Source organism: Eschscholzia californica, unplaced genomic scaffold, assembly GCF_041429995.1.
Source record: "Eschscholzia californica isolate CP2 unplaced genomic scaffold, dmEscCali1.0.p SCAF_5, whole genome shotgun sequence".
NCBI classification, from domain to species: domain Eukaryota; kingdom Viridiplantae; phylum Streptophyta; class Magnoliopsida; order Ranunculales; family Papaveraceae; genus Eschscholzia; species Eschscholzia californica.
Window position 1 is genome coordinate 28,074,343 of NW_028238472.1, and position 25,493 is coordinate 28,099,835.

The following is a 25,493-nucleotide window of genomic DNA, read 5'->3' on the forward strand; positions in this document are numbered from 1 at the left end:
CGGCAAAAGGAAAGAAAAGAGCACCAGGGGTATTTTGGTCATTTTGGTCAAAATCAGAAGTCAAACAACAAGTGAAGTCAATGACGAGTCCGACGGTGAAAACGGAAGTTGATTCGGAGTTCGGACGGGGAAGTTGTGGAAGAAAGAAGTCGAGGTTCGGTCTTAAAACAAAGATTCTATGAAGGCACCCCCCTTGATTTCCAAGTGAAGATTAAAGCCCAAGTCTAAAACCCAAGAGCCTAGATATGAAGGAACAAAACCCAAGCCCAAAGAAGATGAAAGAAGGAAGAGATTTTGGAGGCACCCTCTTTATGGACTCAAGTTTGAGTCAAAGTCAAGTCTTGACTAAGTCTAGGGTTTGAGTAAAAAGAGAGGGTCAAGACACTATTCATCTTCTTCATGAATTGAAGAACCAAGCTAACAAGGGGAGGGAGGAAGAGGAGGCTAGGTTTTGTTTGTTCTTGAGGGCTTTCTAGGGTTTGGATTTGAAGAGAGAGGAAGAGAAGAAGGAGAGGTTGGCCAAGCTAGGCCGGCCAACACATGAGGCCGGCCTAGTCTTGGCCGGAAGAGCAAGGTCGCGGCTGTTAGAGAACAGCCGCCCGAGCTCCATTGGAGCAGCTCGGGCAGGAGCACTCAAGCACAGACGAGCACGGGACAAGCACGGGACTAGCACGGCAACAGCACACACCAACAAGAACAGCACGGGCTGTTCTTCACGGGACAGTGAGCTGCTCCGAGCAACAACTTCTTCACGGGACGAGCTGTACTTCGCACGGGATGGCTGCTCCATAGCTCGGGACAGCACAGACCTTGCACGGGACGCGGCTACTAGCTGGAGGATGCTCGGGTTTGCTACATTTGGCCGGATTTTGAGTTGGCCGGATTTTGAGTTGGCCGGATTTCTCCTTTCTTTGGCCGGATTTTTCATGGTGTTCCGGCCACTTTTTTGGCCGGAAACCATAGGGCTTTTACTCCACATGTCATGGCCTTGCTACCCCTTGTGTTCGATTTGATTTTTGGTTGAAATTGCTTAGAGAGAGAAAGCTTGGTGAAGCTTTAATGGAGGTTGTGTTCTAAATGGAGAAGATGATGGTGGTCGCTATGGAGAACCCAAAATTTGCTAAGGGGAGATCGGCTGAACCTTATCTACTCATATTTTCCGACGAACCTAGCCTCGAACTACATCGAAAAAGGGGGATTTCTCATCATCTTCTTTTCATTTATTACTTATCACCATGTTTAGCTAAATCAAGTGTGTCGATTATATGGATGAAATGTGATGAATTTGTGATTATGTTTGATATGATTTAATGTTTTGATAATAAATTGATGTTCTCTTATTTTGATTACTTGTTTCAATCGTTTTTCATGTGTCCTATCAAGTACTTCGCATAGTTAATCGATTAGGCAAAGTGATCGATATCGATCGTAGTCTAGATTCAAATTTCATGTGTCTTGTCATGCACTTCACATAGTTAGGCGACTAGACGACACATTCGATGATTCGGTTTTAATCGTTTAGGAAGTTTGTTTGACTAAGTATTATCTCCGGACATACGTAGTGCTTATGAACGTCCACCTTAGGAATCGAGACTAGATTTACATCAATCCATTCGATTGGACCGTACATAGTTATAGGTTTATTATCATGGATTCCCGGACTTCGACACCTCGCTCACTTATTTGTCTTTCGACTTTTGTTGCTTCCCGACTCTTGTTTCTCCGAACTCTTCTCTCAAATCTCTCTCGCCCTCTTACATTGATATTTTAGTTTGTTTTACTTGCTTTCTTCTTTGTTGCTTATTCGATTATAAACCTCACATTACTTTCTTTTATTTCCGCTTTTGTTTAAGTAAGCCTTTAATATCTAGACCGAGGGATAAGACCCTTCGATATCCAAACTACCTTCCTATCCTTGGATCGATCCCGGCTTTGCCGGATTACTACTTGATACCTCCGCTTGGGTGTGTAACCTTTTCGGGTGCATCAAGTTTTTGGCGCCGCTGCCGGGGATAGGTTTAGTAGTTTAGATATCGTTTACGTGTTTTGTTCATTAGTTTAGTGTTGTTTGCTTACTTGGACGTTTATTTTCTTTGTTTCTTTTAGTTTCTTTTTAATTCTTGTTTTCTTTGAGGTACTTATCCAAGGAGCTTTAAAGGACGAAAGCAAACAAGTTTGGGGATAAAAAGGTAGAGATAAGAAAAGGGAAGAGGATCCAGTTGTGGTAACAAACGCCACCTCTAGTATCGTTCCCTAACCTTTACCTATTTGAGCGGCTTAAGTGCATTTGCATCTTGTCTATTATTGATAGTTGTAGTCGAATTGAACACTTGTGATTGCTTGCATTTTTTTTTAATTGTGCTTCAATGGATGTTAATGGGAATGATAGTTGGAATGATGGGTATGAGGTTCATCGACCGCTTAGAAGTCTTAGGGACTACCTTGAACCTAATATGGCTAGCATACCTTCATGCATCATATTTCCGAGTAATGTGTGTAATTTAGACATAGACCCTGAGATTATTCAATTACTTCCTATATTTCGAGGCTTAGAGAATGAAGATCCATATTTTCATTTGAGAGAGTTCGATGAGATTTGCTCGATACTCCCAATCAATGGAGAACTTGAGGGAATCGCTAAGCTCAAATTATTTCCGTTTTCATTAAAAGAAAAGTCGAAGATATGGTTTCATTCTTTAAGGCCTAGGACTATAAGAAGTTGGGATGAGATGACTAGGGCGTTTTTGAAAAAGTTTTTCCCAATCCATCGAACCAACACCTTAAGAAGAGAAATTATGAATTTTGAGCAACACAAAGAGGAGACCTTCTTTGGGTGTTGGGAGAGATTTAAAGACCTCCTTCTCGCATGTCCCCATCATAACTATGAAATATGGAGGGTCATCGGGTTCTTTTACGATGGCTTGACCTCCAAAATGAAACACTTCGTGGAAGTGATGTGCAACGGAGGGTTTATGAGTAAAAATCCTAATGAGGCTTGGGAGTATCTCGACCTCTTAGCGGAGAAAGTCCAAGATTGGGACACACCCGTTAAGAGTGACGGAGATATAGCCGAAGGAAACCATTACTCAAAAGGAGGCATATGCTTTTTAAAGAAGAACGGGGAAGTAGAAGATAAAATTGCCTACATGGCTCGGGAAGAATTTATAGATATGCATGATGGTGATTTGGTGATTGATAGTGTCTGTAGCATTTGTGCAAGTCGAGAACACTTATCGGGTGAATGCCCTACTAGTTCTCCTTGTCGAGATTTCTCACTAGGATGCACAAATGTCGTAGACACTCATATGAAGCACGTAGGTTCGAGGAGTGATGTCTTTACAAATGATTATGAGAATCTTCAAGAGCCCTTAGTCGGTTTCACTTATGTGTCTCATCATGAGAGGAATCTTGAAGATGTTTCAAAATCATTTTATGAGGCAGAAACTCAGATTAGCCAAAACACCTTGCACGCCCTTAAAGAGATGGAGGAAAAATTAAAAGACATCGAGAAAAGGGTTTCACAACTCCAAACTCCAACAGATCTCAAGGGTATAGGTGAGGGTAATACACCTAGTGCTAATGTTAAGTCCAACTTCATTCTTGGAAATGATGAAATGATTAGATTGGATACTCCTATGAAGGTAGACATACCCGAGGATCTTACAAATTCCGAGAGAGGAGATGGACATAACGAGGTTTTAAAGTCGAAATCTGAGTCTGAACTAGTTGATGAACCTCATTCCATTTTTCATAAACAATTGTTCCCTACTCGTGATATGAATATGCTTGCATTGATAGTTAAGAGGGACAATACTACTAGTGCTCAGAAGAACCATAACGACATGACTAGTTTGTTACCTGAGACCTGTGTAGCTAATAAAGATGGACTAAATGTGGATGCCCTCTTGAGCGGAGCTATAGATTTCTCTAAGGACACGTATGATATCGAGACGAGAATAATGTTTAAACGATTGGTTGAACCTTTACTTAAGGAAACTTCTGACTTAGTCCCGAGCCTTATGGACAAATCCTTAAGTTGTAGTTCGACATCTAAACCAATATCTCATACATACGTAGATCCTTTTAGTGAAATGCATGTCCTCCCTGTTATTATGTCAAACTTTGTTGCCTTGTCGTCATCCAAGTTTGGGGATTACCTCTTATGTTTTGCCGTCTCACGTATAAACCCATACCATTACATTGTTGTGAGACGGTTCTTACCAGTTAAAACTTTCGTATGGGTAGACCCCCAAATATTTCGTCTTTTGTTATATGATTGGTTGGTCTATTGAGATGGGTTTGATGTTTGTGGGTATCATCTCTGGAAACCCTCCACGAGGCCTAACTCGTGCTCTTGTGAAAGCAAGAGAATCAATGACTAATTGCATGGTTCGATGCAATCGAGTGATCCTGCGTGAGTGGTTATTTTTATATGGTCATGCTTATGCTTCATTCTTATTCTATTTATTGATGTTTTAGGAGTGTTTCTCACTTTATATACCTTTGGGACGTGGTTCGTTCCAAGTTTGGGGATGGCAATGGGCTTATCATCAACTTGGAACTCGAATACACAAGTCTTGGTAGTATAAATTTTTATCTCTACCGGCTATGGTAATATCCTTCCACTCTTCTCTTTAACTTATTGTACCTCTTATCTTTTGGTGAGTATATGCTTAGAACATTGAGGACAATGTAGTTTTAAGTTTGGGGATGGGGATACGACTTTTTGGTCGCATGACATCATGACCTTAGATTTCAAAAGACAAGAGAGTTCAACAAATTCGACCAAATTTGAAATTTTTTGGGTAGATTTGGTATGATTCTAGTGATTTTCTTAAGTATGTTGATGCATGTGTGTCTTTCTCGATAAATCTTATGCATGCTCTTAGTCTTTTCATGAATGTTGAGTCCTTTGGTGTTGGTGTTTTATCATGTGAGTATCATCTTAAGGAAGAAGGAACACTTCTAAGTGACCTAAAATAGTCATTAGTGGAGACTTAAACCCATGTGAGATATCTGAGCCTTTTTATTGCCTTTGAGTGTACTCTTCCGCGCTAACTCCGAGTAGAATGAAGAGCTACTCAACTTCGCAAGTTTCAATAGAGCTTAGACGATCTCATGAGCTCAACTTCCTTAGCCACTAGGAGTGACATCAGGATAGCGAATAAACCTTACTCTTGTAGTCCATGAAACCCGATAATGGTGTAAACTTTAGGGAAACGGATACTCCACCATCCATTCATCATACTACTCACGAGAATGAAGACATGAAAAGTAAAGAAGAAAGAATGCGAAAGCAAAATGTGAAAGTAAAGGTGATCTGTTGAGAATACTAGTTGTATTTTTACTTTGGTGTTTGGATATGTGTGAAAAAAAAAAAAAAAGTGAAAAAGTGAAAAAGAAAGAAAAAAAAAAAGAAAAAGGGAAAAGAAAGGAGAAAAAGAAAAAAGAAAAGAAAAGAAAAAAAGTTTGGTTATATGTGTTATTTTGTGTTTGTGTAAGTGTTATGAAAATAAAGTATTCAAGGCAAAAAGTCAAGTTTAAAGGTTGTTTGAGTATTCTTTTATCATTGAAGGCGTCGACATTCTCGGGATTCCATCATCTTCCATTCCATCACTTGTATCCGTTTACCTTTAGGAGACACTATTAGAGGGTAGAGTGGGTGAGAAGGGTGAGTGAGCTTCCCCATTCCGTTAGTGGTTGTTTCCATTCCTAAGAGATCATTTCGTTTTATAACCTGTTATCCTCATTTAATTTTGTATGTGTTGAGTTTACTTCATTCCATACTCACACATGAGAGTAAACCATCATGATTCGTTTTTGAGTGATTTCATGTTTAAGAGCGTATGACCGTGAGGCCAAAGTCGAGGCGAAATGTGCTATGATAGGAAACAAGGTTTTGTTACTTTAACCTTGGATGATACTCATGATGATGGGATACTTACATTGGAGTATAAAACTATTAGTGAGGAGATTCTTAGCATGCTTTTGTGTTTATTGGTTTGATTCATATGTTTGACATACTTTAGTCTCTCACTTGTTGATCATCACCTTATTTGCATCGATAGTTAAACTCTTTTGTCCCTTGGAATCTAGAACTTTGTGGGTGTATTCACTGGAAACCCTCACGAGACAAAACTCGTCCTTTAGGGGTAACCTAAGGGTTTAAAGGCTTGTTGCATACGCTAAATGCAACCGGGAGTCCTCCGAAAGTGAGCTAGGTTTACTTTATTGTCTTGTTTTGTTTGTTTGCTCGAGGACTAGCAAATTCTAAGTTTGGGGATGTTGATGTGGCGTGGAAATGCCACATTTAGGTCACTTAACTTTGATGAGTTAGTTCTTTTCGAGTCTTATTTCTAATTATTTATGTGTTTTTATTGCTAGGTAGTTTATTTGTGGTTTGGCGTGTAATTCGGAATAAAGAGAGTGAATGATCACATTTTCATCTTATGCGGCAAAAGGAAAGAAAAGAGCACCAGGGGTATTTTGGTCATTTTGGTCAAAATCAGAAGTCAAACAACAAGTGAAGTCAATGACGAGTCCGACGGTGAAAACGGAAGTTGATTCGGAGTTCGGACGGGGAAGTTGTGGAAGAAAGAAGTCGAGGTTCGGTCTTAAAACAAAGATTCTATGAAGGCACCCCCCTTGATTTCCAAGTGAAGATTAAAGCCCAAGTCTAAAACCCAAGAGCCTAGATATGAAGGAACAAAACCCAAGCCCAAAGAAGATGAAAGAAGGAAGAGATTTTGGAGGCACCCTCTTTATGGACTCAAGTTTGAGTCAAAGTCAAGTCTTGACTAAGTCTAGGGTTTGAGTAAAAAGAGAGGGTCAAGACACTATTCATCTTCTTCATGAATTGAAGAACCAAGCTAACAAGGGGAGGGAGGAAGAGGAGGCTAGGTTTTGTTTGTTCTTGAGGGCTTTCTAGGGTTTGGATTTGAAGAGAGAGGAAGAGAAGAAGGAGAGGTCGGCCAAGCTAGGCCGGCCAACACATGAGGCCGGCCTAGTCTTGGCCGGAAGAGCAAGGTCGCGGCTGTTAGAGAACAGCCGCCCGAGCTCCATTGGAGCAGCTCGGGCAGGAGCACTCAAGCACAGACGAGCACGGGACTAGCACGGCAACAGCACACACCAACAAGAACAGCACAGGCTGTTCTTCACGGGACAGTGAGCTGCTCCCAGCAACAACTTCTTCACGGGACGAGCTGTACTTCGCACGGGATGGCTGCTCCATAGCTCGGGACAGCACGGACCTTGCACGGGACGCGGCTACTAGCTGGAGGATGCTCGGGTTTGCTACATTTGGCCGGATTTTGAGTTGGCCGGAATTCTCCTTTCTTTGGCCGGATTTTTCATGGTGTTCCGGCCACTTTTTTGGCCGGAAACCATAGGGCTTTTACTCCACATGTCATGGCCTTGCTACCCCTTGTGTTCGATTTGATTTTTGGTTGAAATTGCTTAGAGAGAAAAAGCTTGGTGAAGCTTTAATGGAGGTTGTGTTCTAAATGGAGAAGATGATGGTGGTCGCTATGGGGAACCCAAAATTTGCTAAGGGGAGATCGGCTGAACCTTATCTACTCATATTTTCCGACGAACCTAGCCTCGAACTACATCGAAAAAGGGGGATTTCTCATCATCTTCTTTTCATTTATTACTTATCACCATGTTTAGCTAAATCAAGTGTGTCGATTATATGGATGAAATGTGATGAATTTGTGATTATGTTTGATATGATTTAATGTTTTGATAATAAATTGATGTTCTCTTATTTTGATTACTTGTTTCAATCGTTTTTCATGTGTCTTATCAAGTACTTCGCATAGTTAATCGATTAGGCAAAGTGATCGATATCGATCGTAGTCTAGATTCAAATTTCATGTGTCTTGTCATGCACTTCACATAGTTAGGCGACTAGACGACACATTCGATGATTCGGTTTTAATCGTTTAGGAAGTTTGTTTGACTAAGTATTATCTCCGGACATACGTAGTGCTTATGAACGTCCACCTTAGGAATCGAGACTAGATTTACATCAATCCATTCGATTGGACCGTACATAGTTATAGGTTTATTATCATGGATTCCCGGACTTCGACACCTCGCTCACTTATTTGTCTTTCGACTTTTGTTGCTTCCCGACTCTTGTTTCTCCGAACTCTTCTCTCAAATCTCTCTCGCCCTCTTACATTGATATTTTAGTTTGTTTTACTTGCTTTCTTCTTTGTTGCTTATTCGATTATAAACCTCACATTACTTTCTTTTATTTCCGCTTTTGTTTAAGTAAGCCTTTAATATCTAGACCGAGGGATAAGACCCTTCGATATCCAAACTACCTTCCTATCCTTGGATCGATCCCGGCTTTGCCGGATTACTACTTGATACCTCCGCTTGGGTGTGTAACCTTTTCGGGTGCATCATTAAGCACCATGACAACATACCTCAGATGTAGAATCTCATTGAGAGATCGAGAGGTTAAATCATTATGGTCGACATTTTACTGTATAAAAACAAAAAAGTATTTAATACATTTTAGATGTATAAAAACACTAGACAATTAGGTGTATGAGATACACTAGGTTATTCCCCTTCAGAAAGTACTCAGCAAAACTATCCGGGGAGGATCAAAGCAACCAACCGATTAACTTAGATTTGCTGTTCACTAAGGATTTCAACAAGGGAATCAGGAGCAAGACGATAGCAAAAATCCTTACAATCAAGTCCTCCTTATAGCTTTTCAGGGCAGTAAACCTCTCACTCTTCATGTTGGTTTTAGTGATATTAAAGATTATTATCTTATTTCAGTTCTAACATTTTGTTTTCACTTGTCTGTCGATCTCTAATCATATCACTCATCGACATAGACCATAACCACTTCATGTTTCTATTGGATCTAGGATTTATTCTATTCATGTATACTCTTCATGGATATGTTGTTTCTTTTTCGTTAAATTATCTATCTCACTATCGACGAACAGCCGAGTTGACCTGCAATATAACCTTCCTCCATCAAAATCAATTGTTGATCGACAGCAGGCCGGTGGCTGGCTGCTTTGGTCTATATGCAGACCAATCGTCTTCTAAAAACATTAATATGAATATTAACGTACCTTTCGGTCCTGGAGGATACTATATTTCGAATAGTAATTTCCACCTTTGTCTATTTGCTGGCCACTTTTGCCTCTCGATCAGACCAGTAATAAATAGCATCCATCTCAACTTTCCCTTCGACCCTGGACGACACTATAATTTGAATATTAATCTCCACCTTCGTCGTGCAATTTTTGTTGCTTATCTGCCAGCTCACCTATTGTTGATTACATTTGTCTTTGGTTTTCACATAGATTTAACTCATTATCCAAGTTTCGTAACATGTTCACTTCCACCTCTTTTCGCAATTTTATTGCGATCGTTTGTCGGATTAGCCGGGTATTTATACTCGGGCTATGACGGCGATCCCATTTACCAGGTGTCTGACCTGTTTCTACTTTGTAGAATTCAACCGGATATGGTCTCTTTATATGGAGAATACTGGCGGGATAACCCGGAATCATCATTTGATTCCATCCTGCAGACATCCTTGTTTCCTCTTGAAACTTTGTGTGTATGTTTAATCCATCTTATGTGTTACTTGAAGTTAGGTACAAGTTTCATCTTGAAATCAACCAGACGGACTCAAGATCAAATATCACATCATTTTCATGAAGAGCTGCCAGACTCGCGAGCTACAGAATGAAGACGGCTATGCAAATCGAAGATATATTATGCACTTCTTCAGTTCTGTTATTTTGTTTTGCTTCTTTGTTAATGTATTGCATTTCAACAAAAAAAAAACATATTATTATGTCTCTCATAGAACAATAAAACTCGCCATGACTATGAAATTTTACAAAGAATACACAAATTAATAAATTTCTTGATATTTCTTTCTGTCTCAACTAATGAATTACAACAAAACAATGAAACAAAGATATGGATGAAACAATCTCACATAGTGAATTACAATAAAACAATCTCACTTAAAATGGACAATAACAAATAAAATCATTACACATATTCCTCTTCATTTCCTCAATCTTTTGTCGTTTTTCATTCTCTATAAATGAAAAGAAATAAGAACATTACAAAGTTCATATAAACAAATCAAGAATAACAAATGATCCTCTGAGTTTTCTTTCTCCCTATTTTCTTTATCTACTATTTTGGTATCCAATTGATTGTGTCATTCTCCTGTGCATAAAGAAATTAAGCATTCTCCTGTAGATAAATTATAAATTTACTTCAAAGAAAATGGAGAAGGCTACCATCAAACTTAATACACATTTTATTTTGGAGAGTATTTCTGTAAGAGAGGTGAATTAGAGAAATACAAAAGAAAATTAGTGAACCAAAACAATTTTTTGACGATTAGAGTAAGTATATAAAGTGGGTAATTTTTTTTTGTTAATGAGAGAAAAGAAAATGACTTCAAATTTCACACAGTTAACGCTATATTAATGCAGTAATACTGAGAGAAAAATTGCCTTAAATACTTGACATGAAATGCAGTTATTTTTTTTCGAAGCAAGAAACGAATGTGAAAATGCTTAAGAGGTTCTATCATTAGGAGGTCGACAATCTCGGGGATCCACCATCATTAATCCATCACTCGGATAATGTCAAAGCAAAATATTTTTTGTTGTGGCAAAAACAAATAATGACCAAGCAAAATATGTTTTTTTATGGCAAAACAAATATTGTCCTTCAATTTGAGGACTTTTTGGGTCTCCTATATGTAAAAAAGTTCATATTTCTACTTGAACAAAATACGGAATGAGAAACGGAAAACCAAATTCAACTACAACAAATTACTTTTTACCCAAACCAAATATTATTTCGTACAAGTTGCAATTGTATGTGCTTACAAAATTAATTATATTCCAAATAAAACACATATTGCCACGAAAAGACCCAACTTATGACAACCCATAAAAATGAATGGTCGTTACAAAATCTATATTTTGCTCCAAATAAATAAATTATCAGTTGAAAGTAACTTATTTTATCACTATAGTTGTATGTTTTGACTTCTTTTTCGGAGTGAGTTTCTTCAAGGTGTTCTTCGTTTACCATGGGTTGAATCTAGTAGGAGTTGCGTCCATCTTCTTTCGTTTTATGTGTGAGGAACCAAATTCAACTACAAGAAAATCTATTATAATAAAACAGCTCAGTTAGTTATTTAGGGTATAAGTCTGGCCGTCAATTCTTTCTGCGGGTTTTGCATCTGATGGATGAAAATATCCTAAAATCTATACGTTTTAAATGTTTGAGTAATTAGGGACCCCTGCAAAGGTTATTTTAGTCATTTATCAAACAAATCATTTTTTATCTCCCACTTTTTCTCCTTCTAACCGTATAGGTTTCTCCAAATCTCCTCAAATATACGTGATATCTTGAGTTGCCTAATCTAATGGTTAAGATACGTTCCACTTTTTTAGATAAACTGTAAAAAACAACCCATTAAAATCTTTAACTTCCCACGTATTTGTTTTGTTTCAGTTTTCTTTTGTATTTCTCTCTCCTAGCTTCTAAGTGGGAGTAATCAAGTTTGATTTTTATCCACGTATGTGAGACATACTGAAATTCAAAAAACCATGTTAGGAATGTTGAAACATTTGAAACTGACTCAATAAGAGGACACAGACAAAGGTAAAATAATTTGGGCATCGAAGTCCTTATATAATAGATAAAGAAGATGATAGGAAATCACTCAAGAATGGTTCGCTCGTATGTGTGAGTGTGATCACTAACATGGACTCAACACATAAAAAGGGGTGAGGAAAACATTTTACAAACTAATCATATTTTGACATATTGTTCTCTGTATCAAGAAAGTCTGATAAGTATGAGGTATCAGATGAGATATGTAAAGACATGGGAATCGAGCATTGCACTTATTCTAAGTAAAATTGGGAGACTGAAGGATATGCCCTTTCTGTCTGAAGGAATTTCCTTCCGAAGGAGTGTCCTTCGACCAAGACTAAAACCCTGGAGTCCCTTGACTTAGTCAATTCATTTAGACTTTGTTGACTCTAATCCATAAAAAAAGGGTGCTCATATAATTCTTCATTGTCATTCTTCTTTGGCTTGTGTGGGCATTGTGACTTCGGAACATAGATGTTTCTCATTATGGTATGACACTTGCATTTTAGGGTAAGATCATTAGTGAAGGGGCCTTTAGCTTTTACAAGAACTTATTTACTTGATTCATTATGTGTTGACATGCTTAAACCCTTTACTGTAGGCCTCTTCTATAGGCCTACCCGCAATGTCCCAAGCTAGAGGAGGTACTCTGCGAAGGCCGACCCACCTTCCTCGAACAAGGGCACAAGGAGTGTCTTAATTTGGATAGGCACTATACTCAAAATTACTTTTAGGGACTTTTACGCTAGTCTGGCGTTCGTTTTAGTGAACTAATTAGCCTAACCAACATCCACGACAAAAAGCGTAAAAAAAAGTAAGTAAATGCGCGCGAGAAAGTAAATCAAGCACATATGGATCCTAGTATGGCCCCCAACCTAGAAGATCTAATCTCCTTTGGTTTGCTTCTTGTTTTAGTTCGTCTAGATCTCCATCTTCGAACCTCCACTGATTTCTCCCACTCGCCTTTGGATTTCCTCCTTGAGTTTCTTCAATGGACTCATAAACCCTAAACTCTAATTACAAGACTCAAACGATTCGCAGATCGTGTAAACTTGAAATTAAAATTATTACAAAACATGCACCCATCTGTGCTTAAAACAAGAATAAGAAATAAATTCTATGGCCATACTAGTTTCCGCATTCACATCACATGCAATCATATAATATATTTCAAGGCTATCAATTATATATGCATGTATGTCTGGGAGATACTTTTGTCGACATCCATATGTCATGTACAGACCTTAAGTCTACATCAAAGGATTAGACTAATGGTGTGTCTTGGTTTGATTTTAAAATCTGATTTTAAAGAGAAATTCCGTTTGGGCCTTGAATGGTCCGGGTTAATTTCGGAAATATTTAGATTGGAATCGGGAGAAAATTTGGATAAAACTCCCACTCGAATAATGGTCCCTTTTCGTGGTCCGAAAAGCCTTGAAAAAGCCCGGGACAAGTCCTAGACAAGTTCCGGCCCAAGCCCACAAAAGAGCTCGGACAAGGTCTGGACATGGCACGGCCCATAGGGCCGACATGTCCGGGCCGAGGCCAATAGGCCTGATCTCGTCCTGGCCGGAGCCAGGACGCTAGTCCAAGCACCAGACGCGTCCTAGACGCATCTGGTGCTGGACCGGACCAGCACTAGGTGTCTCGGACCTAGTCCGAGACACCCAGGACCCCAGACGCGTCTGGTGGTAGCTACTGGACGCGTCTGGTCACGTCTCATGGACGCGTCCCAGACGCGTCCACCAGCAGTCTGGGACGCGTCCTACTGGTCCGACCAGGAAGCTTCCTGGCCGGACCTATTGAGTTTCTAAAACTCAATAGTTTTCGTTTTTTTTTTGTTTTTTGTGTTGCAATTCTAAATTGCTATTTCCAAAATTTGAAACACTTCTAAAATATCTCAAATTCTTTTTAGAACAATTCTAAAATATCCAAATTTTGTCTTTCACAAGTTTCCAAAAACTTAAAAAACAACTCTTTTAATCAAACCAATTTGGATCAAAATTTTAGGTTTTGAAACTCTTTTCAAGAACAAATTTTGAAATCTTTTGACAAATACTTGAATCTTATTCAAAATTAATCAAAATTTTGTGTTCAAAACACTTTTAAACACAATAATCTATCTAGAAAAGCATGCAATTGGTCCAAAACTTAGAGAAGATAGGCTAATTGCAAGAGGCTCTGACGCCACTGTTGGGATTTACACCCTTCTACTAGTGTTTATAGCGGAAATAAGACATCTAATGTCTACACTAGTATTCCCAGAATCACATGCATAAGCCTATGATAATCATTAATTAATACTAGAAAGATAAATACCTTATTCGCTAGTTTTCCCTCGAGCAATCAATTTGATCTCCCACCTTGTTGTATAGCTAGCACACCAATGGTGGTTGGAAGAAGAACTCCTTTCTTATTGACTAGATAGATAGTTAATGGGAATTAGCTCACTTTCTCCTTTCTACTTGATGTGGTAGAGTAAGAAAACTTAGAGAGAAATTCCACACCTTATTCTCTGCCCTCAGAGTGTTTATATAGAACCCTAATAAGAATCCACCTCCTTTTAGGTTTCCTAAAACACCCTTTAGAATAAGATTTAGGGAAATTATCGAAAATAGCAACTAGTTGATATTTTCTCAATTCCCTAAGGAGATGACGTCCAAACCCAGCCAAAATTGTCAGATTTAATGTTCATAACATAACGAAACGTCCCTCCAAAAATCAGCCCAATCCGAGCCCTAAAAGTGCCCGAATCGGCCTAGGCCCAAAACCCCGCCGTTTTTGGGCCTTTTGTACTATCTTTGCCTAATTCCTTTTTAGGCCTATGAGATATGTTTATGGGACACTCCCATGATTATATCTCACTCCCACTAGTCATATCCTAGATCTATTTGTCACTCTTATGTGTAACCCGTTGTAGGATCCGATCGAAGTTAGTCGCGAATTACTTCGTAATTCGACGATTGTAGTTGGTCTCTAGCAACAACTCTACGATCCCTAAATCAATCGGACTTGATGATCTTCCACATCAATTGTCCTATCCGACAAATTGTTCGCATTGTCACCTTGGTCGAAGGACATCTCCTTCAACTCCTTCATAATTATCTAACTAATGTTGTAAGAGGAATCTCAATCATCATATGATTAACACTTGTTTACCAGGATCATGTGCATGAACTAATAATGAACTAGAAACTGAAAGAAGGATACCTGGACTCGCTTTCCCGAATAAGATTCCAATAACTTTATCCCGAAGAAGATGAGAGCTCCAATTGTCGCTCCTCTACTTGAGACACCCGAGTAGATAACTTGACCTCCCTTCTTTGTTGTCTGCTAGAACTAAATTGAAGGTTGAGAAGAAGAATCATTCTTCTTTTGACTAATTAGTTAGATTGGGAGCATTTTCTCTAAAACCCTCTCTCTCCACTTAGCTGTATATTGAGAGAAGCTATTTTTTCTTGAGAAAAATCCAACCCTTTTTCTGAATTCTAATGACCCTTATATTGATAACCCCTAATAGGAGTCTCACTCAAATTAGATTTCAATAAAAGTCCCAGAAAAGGTAAACTGTCAGAACCCTTCTGACCCGAATTAGGGTTTCAACCCTAATATGGTGTGGTCGGCCACTTAAGCCCATTATGGGCTTACCCTGGCCGACCCACCCACATTTATATGGCCGGTCCAGATCAATGTGCCTTTGGGCCTGATCAGGACACTCTATAAGTGGGTTTTACCACTTTCTGGGCTTCTCTTTCCAGCTTGATTCTTTCTATCTTTTTGGCACTTGATGGGCCTAAAAAGTTACCCTAAATAGGTCACCACCCGCAAGTATACGGGCATCAAGTGATAATCCGGTAAGACCGGGTCGATCCGCAGAGACTAAGTGAACCCTATTCTAAGACTTAGGTTGTGTTTGATAGAAATTTAGGGAAAGGAAAAAAATAGAGAAAAATTTACTCCGAGAATTTTTTTCACCAAGAAACATTTTCCATAGTTTGGTTCGTCAAAAGAAAAAAAAAATGTTCGTTTCTCCATTTTCTTGCTCGTGAATTCTTTTTTGTTTTATTCATGTTTCACTATTTGTCTCGCATAAACGTCGGGAAAAACAACTTGTTTAATTCGAAATTGTTTGTGACAGTAACGATCACAAATAAATTTGTTGATTATAAATTTGAGTAAACATATACCCTTCAACAAGATATCATGACTTCACAAATAAAACATATTCAGATTACGTGCTTTCTCCCCAAAAGTAAGACTAGCTTATGAAGTCACAAAAAGATTACAAGTTTTTAGGGTTCATGGTCGACATACTTACTCAGTATTATTTTAGAGAGAGTGAGAACATTAATCCCCCAACAGGGGTCTTTGATTAGGGGGTCATGAACCAAACAAATCAATGATTATCATTGATTGAACAATAACAATAACAATATCATTACGATTAGTTAATAAATCGATCAACCAAATGACTTCCAACCAATTCAACACCATCAGTAACAACAATTCTTAATCCTTTTATTTTAAAACCTACATGGAATTTTTCCACTTGAATATAAAACCACCATATCCAGTTATCCACCATTATAAGGTAATCCAGTTGATTCAGAATTAAACAGATAGTTATTAAGAATCCAATAGTAATTAACAAAACATGAAGAACTAAAGGAGGAAGAAGAAGGAGGTAAGAGATGGAAAAAGAAAGTAGCTATGGCGATTCCGACCATGATGAATAGAAATAGTTGTTCGCGAAGAAGGTAATGAATTGGGCGAGCTAAAGAGAGTCAAGGTTTGCTAGGTTTTGGTGAATAAGAATCTGAGATTGTTTGCAAGTCCTCTGTAAAACAATTTTGAAACCATTTCTAGTGAGAGAAAGTTTAGAGAGAGAGAGAGAGCGGATGTGAAAAGAATTTGGAGGATAGCCTGTATAACGGGGGAGAGAAACTTTTTCTCCCATAAAAGGTGGGTCCTGAGATTCTCTATTTTTGAGGAAAATACAGAAAAATGAGTCACGTGACTCTTAATTTTTCTTTCCCTCCAATGGCTACCAAACACTGGGAAAATTCTGTTGTAGAGAAAAATTTTTAAATCAAACGATTAGGCACCTCAAAGATAATCATGTGATAAAGAAGTCATTTTTCATGCATATCAAAGTATCATCCGAACCCTAGATTAAGGAAAATTAGCTACTTATACTGAAAGAGATAAACATTTAAACATATATAAGTAAGAGAGTGAAGAGAATTAACTTTCTTGCTGAGTTTCAACCAAACGGACCCTAAGGGAAGTGTCTTCCTTCTGTTTTTACGATTTCCCAGGAAAAAAACAGACCCTAAGGGAAGTCGATTTTCTCGTCTTCTTGGAATCGATTTCTCTGTTGGAAAATGAATTTCCCACTGAGTTTCTCGTCTTCTCCAACTTTTTTTCTCTCCTTCTAAACTGTTCCTTTCTCTCTCTATAACTCTCTCTTTCTTGATTTCTCTCACAAAAATCAGAAACACAGTAGAAGATGAAGAAGAAAAGATGATTAAAACTCTGAATTATAATTTTCTTTATCAATCTCTTTACAATTCTTCTCTCTCTCTCTCTAACTCTCTGTTTTTACTGAATATTTCCAATCATCTCTCTACAATCACTCTTTCTCTCTCTAGTTATCTCCCTTTTCTCTCACAAAAAAAAGGATAGAAAAGAAGTAGAAAGTGAAGAATAGATGATAATGGAGCTTCTCTGTATTTTTCTGTTCGAAGCCGAGAGATAATCCCTCCCCATCCTCTGTTTTCTGTTATATAGAAGAAGAGAAAAGAAATCAAATCAACAATCTTTCTCTCTCTAAAAATCTCCTATTTCCATTCCAGTCAAATCCCACTCCATTCTTACCTTCTCTGTTCAAATCCTTCTAAAAATTCCTTCTCAAATCTCTTCTTGCTATTTTTACTTTTAATCCAACCAAGTACCAGCTCCATTTTAACACAAATCTCGCCTAATCTCTTTCTATGATGATCCCCTTTCCTTCTTTGTTTAATTCCATCCTCTGTATCCCTTCATAAAAAAGAAAGAAATCTTTCTAAATAGATATGAGGTAGGGGATATAGACGGAGGCACCAATCAACAACTCCCCTCATAAGTGGTAACCAATCACGTGTTGGCATTGGTGATAAATATGGAGTGGTTGCTAGCTGTAGAGAGGGACTGATTTGTTGTGTCACGGACTAGGAAACATGATGAACAAAGCGTAGAAGATGACGACACGTGTCTCTTGACGAGAAAAAGGACCGCTAGATCCTTTAGGAAGCACCAAAGTCTCGTCATATGCAATTACCGGATCAGCCCCTTATCTCCCATTTCCTTTAAAAAAAATCCAGCAAATAAGAAAAGAAAATTACGTGAAGAGGTCAGAGCTGTCAAGAGAATCTGCTACGGTGTATCGTGGACAGGTGAAGAATGGTGTGACGCAGAGCCCAAGTACACGGGATCCAGGAGAGCTGTTTGAAGCCGTCGGATTCAGCTTGGGCGGTGAAGGGCTAACCAACATATCGTTCATACGAAGACACCTGATCTGAATCATCACCAATCCCGCAGCTCGTCCCGCCAAATCCCACATATAACCTAAAATTCAAGTGTCGTCGGATTACACCACATCCTCCTGCTAGATCAGTGCCACGTGTCCTCTGGAGATTTAGTCAACTATTTTGAACCCACTTCCGCTTTCACCGTCGTGTTCGTCTTCGACTCCTTTTCTCATCTGAGCACCAAAGTTGGTCAAAATTACCAGACTCAACAAATGACCAAAATGCCCCTAAGTGTGCCTTTCTCCTGTTTTAACCGTTTTTCGCGCCAACCTCCTAAGAAGACACCTGTGATCTTCCGGATAAAGTCATCGTTATCCTAACTGACATATTGTACGTAATGCCATCTTGGTCGAAGGTGAACGATATATCCGTTCGGTCTGAAGGAGTGTCCTTCGACCAAGGTAACAATGCAATCAATTTGCCAACTAGGATAACGATGAACTAATCATGAAAATCATCTAGTCCGGTCCAATTAGGGGTCGTAATGCTTTGCTAGAACCCGCTTACGATCGTCCGATTACTTCGGTAATTCGCAGCTAAAATAGACTGGATCGTACACCGGGTTACACATAAGAGGGGTAACTTGATCGGAGAGATTAGACTAGTGGGAGCTGAGCTAAAGATGGATTGGATCCAACTAAATAGTCCAAAAGGGTTCGAATGGAGATTCGGAACAAAGATAAATGAACCGGGCTTAAAGAGAAGCCCAGATGAAGGCTCATGTTAGCCGGCCATAGCATGCCGAGCAACATAAATGGGCCGGCCAGGACAAGCCCATAAGGGGTTGTTATGGCCATCCACACTAAGGGGAAACCCTAATTAGGGTTTAGTCCTAATTAGGGAATCCAAGATAGATTAAACTCTATCTAATGCTTATCTTTTCCGAGGGACTTTTAGAATCCCTTATTTGAGTAGAACTCTACTAAGGTATTGCCTATATTAGGACCAACTTAGAGTTAAGAAAAGGTGTGGAATTTTCTCAGAAGAAAATCACTCTCTTCAGACAACTAAAGGAGAGAGAGGGTTTTAGAGAAAAGACTCCCATTCTATCTATCTAGTCAAGAAGAAAGGTTCTTCTCAACCTTCCATTAAATTCTAGCAGAAATTAAGGAAGGGAGATCAAGTTAACCTAGTCGGTGTCTCAAGTAGAGGAGCAACAATTCGAGCTCTAGATCTTCACACGCGATTGGAAAGGTTCGAGGGAAAAATTGCGTTTAACGTTGGTTTTTCCCGATTCTAGTTCTTATTAGTTCTTGCATATGATCCTGGATAACTAGTGTTAAACATTAGATGTTTGAGATTCCGCTTACAGCATTAGTTAATATATTAGATACACACAAAACCCAACAGTGGCATCATGAGACGATTGCATGAACTAACTTTGACTAGACGAATTAGATTCGAACTTGACTGATTAGATGTTTATGATTAGTTTAAATTAGATTTGAACCTAATCGGATAGAAACTGAAAGGGTTTCAATGCGTAAAACTCCAAAATTTCGAGAATTTTGAAAATGTTTTCGAAAAGAAAGTTTAGAAGTTCTTGGTTTTTCAAAAAGAGTTTGAAAACCTGCCGGTTTTTATGGTTTTTCCATAAAAAACAGCAGCTAAAGTCAGAGAAGAAAGAAGAAGACAGGAGTTTAGAAGTTTCTAAACTCCTGACCCAGCCGAGTTGCTGGACGCGCCAAAGACGCACTCCAAACGCGTGCAGGACGCGCTCTAGGCGCGTCTAAAACGCGACTTTGTCGCGTCCTATCCTCTCGGACTTCCAGTTTGAGAGGGACTCGGACAAGAATCCCGAGGGAGACGCGACCGACGTTGGCCATCCAGACGCGTTTGGAGAGATCAGACTTCTCGAACTTCTTGTCCGAGAAGGTCTATGACTTGGACAGACGAGTCTTGGACGCGTCTGAAGCGCCAAGACGCGTCTAGACCAATGGGTCCGACACATTTGGAATGTGTCGGTCCGGTCCGGCTAGTGCTAAGGCTAGGTCCTAGACTTGTCATGGGGCAACCCGGGCAAGTCAAAGGGCATGATTAACCAAGTTTGACTTGGGTCTTCTGAGTATGACTAGGGCTTTAATCTGAGTTAGAGGTCTTGACTTTTCTTTTTCCGACTTTAGCAAAATTTTTTCGATCATGACCCGGCCATCCGAGGGCCCAAACTGAGTTTTTCCTTGAATCAATTTTAAAAATCATTAAGGAAGAAACGTAACGTGCCATTAGCTCATATTTTACGAAAATTGACTTACAAGCATGTTAGACATAGAGATGTCACAATTTCCCACAAATAACAATCCTAGAAACGAATCTAGGATACATACTTTATTTAATGAATATCATATTTTGTATGTATGTGTATGTGAATGCGTAGAATAATATTGCCTTTAGATAAGTAATCGACTCTAGTGTTCTAAGCACAAGTGAGTATGTGCCCGAATAATACTTAGAGTATAGGGTCATAGGATCCATTGATGAACCGAACGATGAGATCATGGTTCAAGTAGGAGTAATCAATGGAGGTTCATGGACGTAAATCCAAACGAACCATAGGCGAACAAGAAGTAACCTAAAAGATCTGTGAATACTAGGAACTAATTAATTCCTTACGCAAACTCACATAATCTTTACGTAATAACTCATTAAAGGTTATGATAGAGTTCATTGTAACAAAAACTTGATAAATTACGTAAAATTCCTTAAAAAGAATTTTGAGTAAAGCCTAACCAGATTAAGACACCTGTAGAGCCCTTGTTCATTGTTGCTGGGTCTGCCTCTGTAGGGTGCCATCTTTTACCTCGGGATAGTACGGGTAGATCTATGAAGAGGTCTACACTTCTAAATGGTTATTCTCAACGAGTTAGCAAAAGGGTTTTGGATTTCGAGGCAAAGGATGAGTTTGACACTCAAGTGTGAAAACTTATCAACCAAGAGCCATAAGCGTATGATCAGTAAGAGTTTACTCACCCAGGACGACGAAGTTGAGGGCAGTGCCCTAGTACGCTTAACTTCGAAGAAATGGGATCTTGGAATCATAGTATTCAAACGGGGACAGTTTTCATTGCATAATATGACAAAAATATTTTACAAATATTGAATGTAGTACTTAGAAAATCCTTTTTCTGTTTCATAAAGAGTAGAAATGGCGAAAAGTATTAGTTCAGATTTAGATTCATTCTTTCCAACGGAAAAATTGGATCTATACAACTTTTTAGATTGGGAGAAGGACTGGAGAAGTAGTCTCGAGACTTCAAACAAAAAAAACGTATGACATAAACCAGTAAGTAACCAGGAAATGAGTGCCTATGTTATAGAGGTAAATTTGGCAGATATGGTTGATTTCCCCTCATGGGTATTAGATACCGGATGTAGAGCCCATATAATATCTGATTTAGATGGGCTAAAGGGAATACGATATCTGACAAAGAGTGAGATGGTTCTACGAGTTGCAAACAAGGCAAGTGTTGATGTTGTAGCTATAGGAACCTATAATGTCATATTAGATACTGGATTGATATTAGTACTACATAATTGTTGTTATGTACCAACAATTTCAAGGAACATCATCTCTGTGTCCATACTGGAGAAAGAGGGATATCATCTAGTAAGAAAGAACAAACGTTGTTCTCTATACAAATGTGAAATGTTCTATACCAGTGCTAAAATCTGTAACGGTCTTTATGTTACGAACATAGAAGACGAAATCCTGAACATAGACACGAAACGGCTCTGTACTCATGATTCAAACCAAGGATATCTCTGGCATTGTCGTTTAGGCCACATTAACATGAAACGTATGCAAAAGCTTCATGCAAATGGACTTCTGGGTTCGTGTGATTTGGAATCATAAGATACATGCGAGTCATGTTTATGGGTAAAATGACACGTTCACCCTTTAAAGGGATAGGTGATCGAGTTAGTGAACCATTAGGACTGATACATACAGATGTATGCGGACCTATGAGTACACTAGCGAGAGGTAATTTTGGATACTTCATCACGTTCACTGACGACTTCAAGAGATATGGTTACATATATCTAATGAAGCATAAGTCAGAATCGTTTGAATTGTTCAAACAATTTCAAAATGAAGTAGAGAATCAACTTGGCAAGAAAATAAAAGCCATTCGATCAGATCGTGGTGGTGAATATTTGAGTCAAGAGTTTGAGGATTATCTTAGAAGTTGTGGAATAGTATGCCCACTCACTCCACCAGGAACACCTTAGATGAATGGTGTATCTGAAAGGAGAAATTGAACCCTGTTAGACATGGTCCGATCGATGATGAACTTAGCCGTCTTTCAACAACTTTCTAGGGATATGCTCTCGAAACGGCTGCTTTCACACTAAACCGAGCTCCGTCAAAAGCTGTGGAAAAGACTCAATATGAGTTATGATTTGGAAAGCCTCCAAAGTTGTCTTTTCTAAAAGTCTAGGGTTGCGATGTTTATGTAAAACGTTTACAAGGAGATAAAATAGCACCCAAATCAGACAAATGTCTCTTTGTGGGGTATCCAAAAGAGACAAGGGCATATTACTTTTACAGCCCATCAGAGAACAAATGTTTGTTGGTCGTGATGGTGTCTTCCTTGAAAAGGAGTTCCTTTCCAAGAAGACAAGTGGGAGAAATATATAAATCGAAGAAATTTGATATGAGCAACAAACTGACAACGGTGTACCACCAACGTCAATAGTCACGATTCCCAACTATTCTGGGCCAATAGAAAGGGAAGAAGAGGAAGAGATGATGGATCTCACAGAGCCTCCCGCGCAAAGCGAATTAGATTTACAAGAGAACCCTCAAGAAGCTGAGAGTTTCCCACCTGTTGTTCAAGCCCCGCGTAGGTCACCAAGGCTAACTGAATTATCTCAAAGAGTAGAACTGTTGTTAATTGAAGATAATGAACCTAGCACCTACAAAGAAGCTATGACGAGCCCAAACTTCGAAAAATGTCTAGGAGCCATGAAATCTGAAATGGAATCCAAGTCTAAGAATCAAGTTTGGAACTTGGTTGATTTGCCCGATGGAGTAATACCCATAGGATGAAAATGGATTTTCAAGATGAAGACAGACAAGGATTGAAACGTCAGCGTTTTCAAAGCAATTGCCGCTCATTACGATTATGATATTTGGCAAATGAATGTAAAAACCGCCTTCCTGAATGGAAATCCGGAACAGGATGTGTACATGACACAACCTGAAGGGTTTGAAGAGACCAAACATGGTGGAAAGGTTTGCAAGCTTCAAATATCCATTTATGAATTGAAGCAAGCAAGCAGGAGCTGGAATCTTCGAATCGACGAGAGAATCAAAGAGTTTGGTTTTCTGAAGAACGAAGAAAAATCTTGTGTATATAAGAAGGTTAGTGGGAGCGACCTAGTTTTCTTAGTCTTGTATGTAGATGACATACTGCTCATTTGAAACAACATTCTGACGTCAGAATCCGTTAAGGAATGGTTAAGGAAGTGTTTCTCAATGAAATACGTAGGAGATGGAGAGCATATATTGGGCATTAAGATCTATAGAGATGGATCAAAAAGGATGATTGGACTCAGTCAAGAAACTTATATAGATAAGATTCTTGGAAGATTCCAAATGAAAGACTCTAAAAGAGGATTTCTACCCATGACACATGGTACGGTGCTTAGCAAGACTCAAAGCCCCAAACACCTAGATGAGCAAGCACACATGAATAAGGTTCCTTGTGCCTCGTCTATAGGATATATTATGTACGTCATGATTTGCACTCGTCCAGACGTCTCATATGCTTTAAGCATGTGTAGTCGTTACCAATCTAATCCAGGTGAAGCACACTGGACCGCAACTAAGAATATCCTGAAGTACTTGAGAAGAACAAATGATCACTTCCTGGTGTATGGCAGAAAAGAAGAACTAATCGTGGAAGGCCATGTGGATGCGAGCTTCCAAACAGACAAAGATGATTTCTGACCACAGTCGGGTTATGTCTATTGTCTAAACGGAGGAGCACTGAGCTGGAAAGCTCAAAACAGAGCACTGTAGCAGACTCTACCACAGAAGCAGAATACTTAGTCGCTTCAGAAGCAGCCGAGGAAGGAATTTGGATAAAGAAGTTCATCACGAAACTTGGTGTCATTCCTAGCGTTCAAAACGGAATAACTTTATATTGTGACAACAATGGAGCTATTTCCCAAGCTAAGGAATCAAGATCACACAAAAACCAAACATATCCAAAGGAAGTACCACGTGCTAAGAAGATCACAGAGCGCAAAGATGTGGGCATTTGCAAAGTTCATACTGATCAAAATGTAGCAGATCCTTTAACTAAACCACTACCTCAACCCAAACATGAGAGTCATATGATGGGCATTGGTATAAAGCGCATCGGAGAATGGCTTTAGTCTGTAATTAGATAAATAAAAAAGTTTTATGTAACTTATTACCTACATTCAATAAGTGAAATAAATTAGTTATTTCGTCGATTAAATTACGGTTTAGTATTTAAACGACAGTCTAAATATGATGAACCATTCTAAGTAGGCTTATCAGATATGTGATCTGGTAAATGAAACCCTACTAAGTGAACTTAGAATAGATTCATCATAAAATGTCCCTAGTCCATGTCGTTGAAGTGGACAACTACGACTCGAGAAGACTAGAGTGTGAGATTGACCAATAGCGCAGTTTCATGGGCTATAAGAACTGGGAGTTCTAATCAATTACATGGGTGTAGGATTGGGAATATACACTGGATAACCCAACAAAAGAGTTATTCAATGAGTAATGAAATACGTCATGACCTCTCTTAGGCAAGATTGAAAAGATTCCTTGAAACATGAGTGCTCCACTCATCTTCTGTAAGGAATGTCAAAACTTTGGTACCGCCAAACGCCGCGCCGTAAAAGGAGGTTATAAAAGTGGGATTACCTGGAATGACATGATAGACATGAAGTTAAGTGGGAGTACAAGAATGGACTATGTCCTCCTAACTAGGTTAGGATTAGTATCTCCGGGTCACTTGAGGAGAACCAACTGAAAAAATGTGTGGCCATACTCAAATGGATTAGAGTTAATCATTCCTTAAGTCAATTATTTTCTAGATCAAGAAAGTCTGAATGGTATGACGTATCAGATGAGATGCGAAGAGACATGGGATCAAGCATTGCACTTAATCTAAGGACAAATGGGAGACTAGATGATATATCAGTTCGGTCTGAAGGAGATGTCTTTCTGAAGGAGAGTCAAAAAAATGGTTGAAGTCAAAAAAC

General features: G+C 38.9%; 1 protein-coding gene across 1 annotated transcript in view; it reads left to right on the forward strand.

Moving 5' to 3' along the window:
• The first annotated feature begins 1,857 nt into the window (after positions 1-1,857).
• LOC147538090 (uncharacterized) overlaps positions 1,858-25,493 on the forward strand; it is a 41,060-nt gene continuing 17,424 nt past the window's right edge. The window contains exon 1 of the mRNA XM_086639339.1: positions 1,858-2,189. The gene's annotated coding sequence lies outside the window, so the exon portion shown is untranslated. The remainder of the gene's footprint in view (positions 2,190-25,493) is intronic.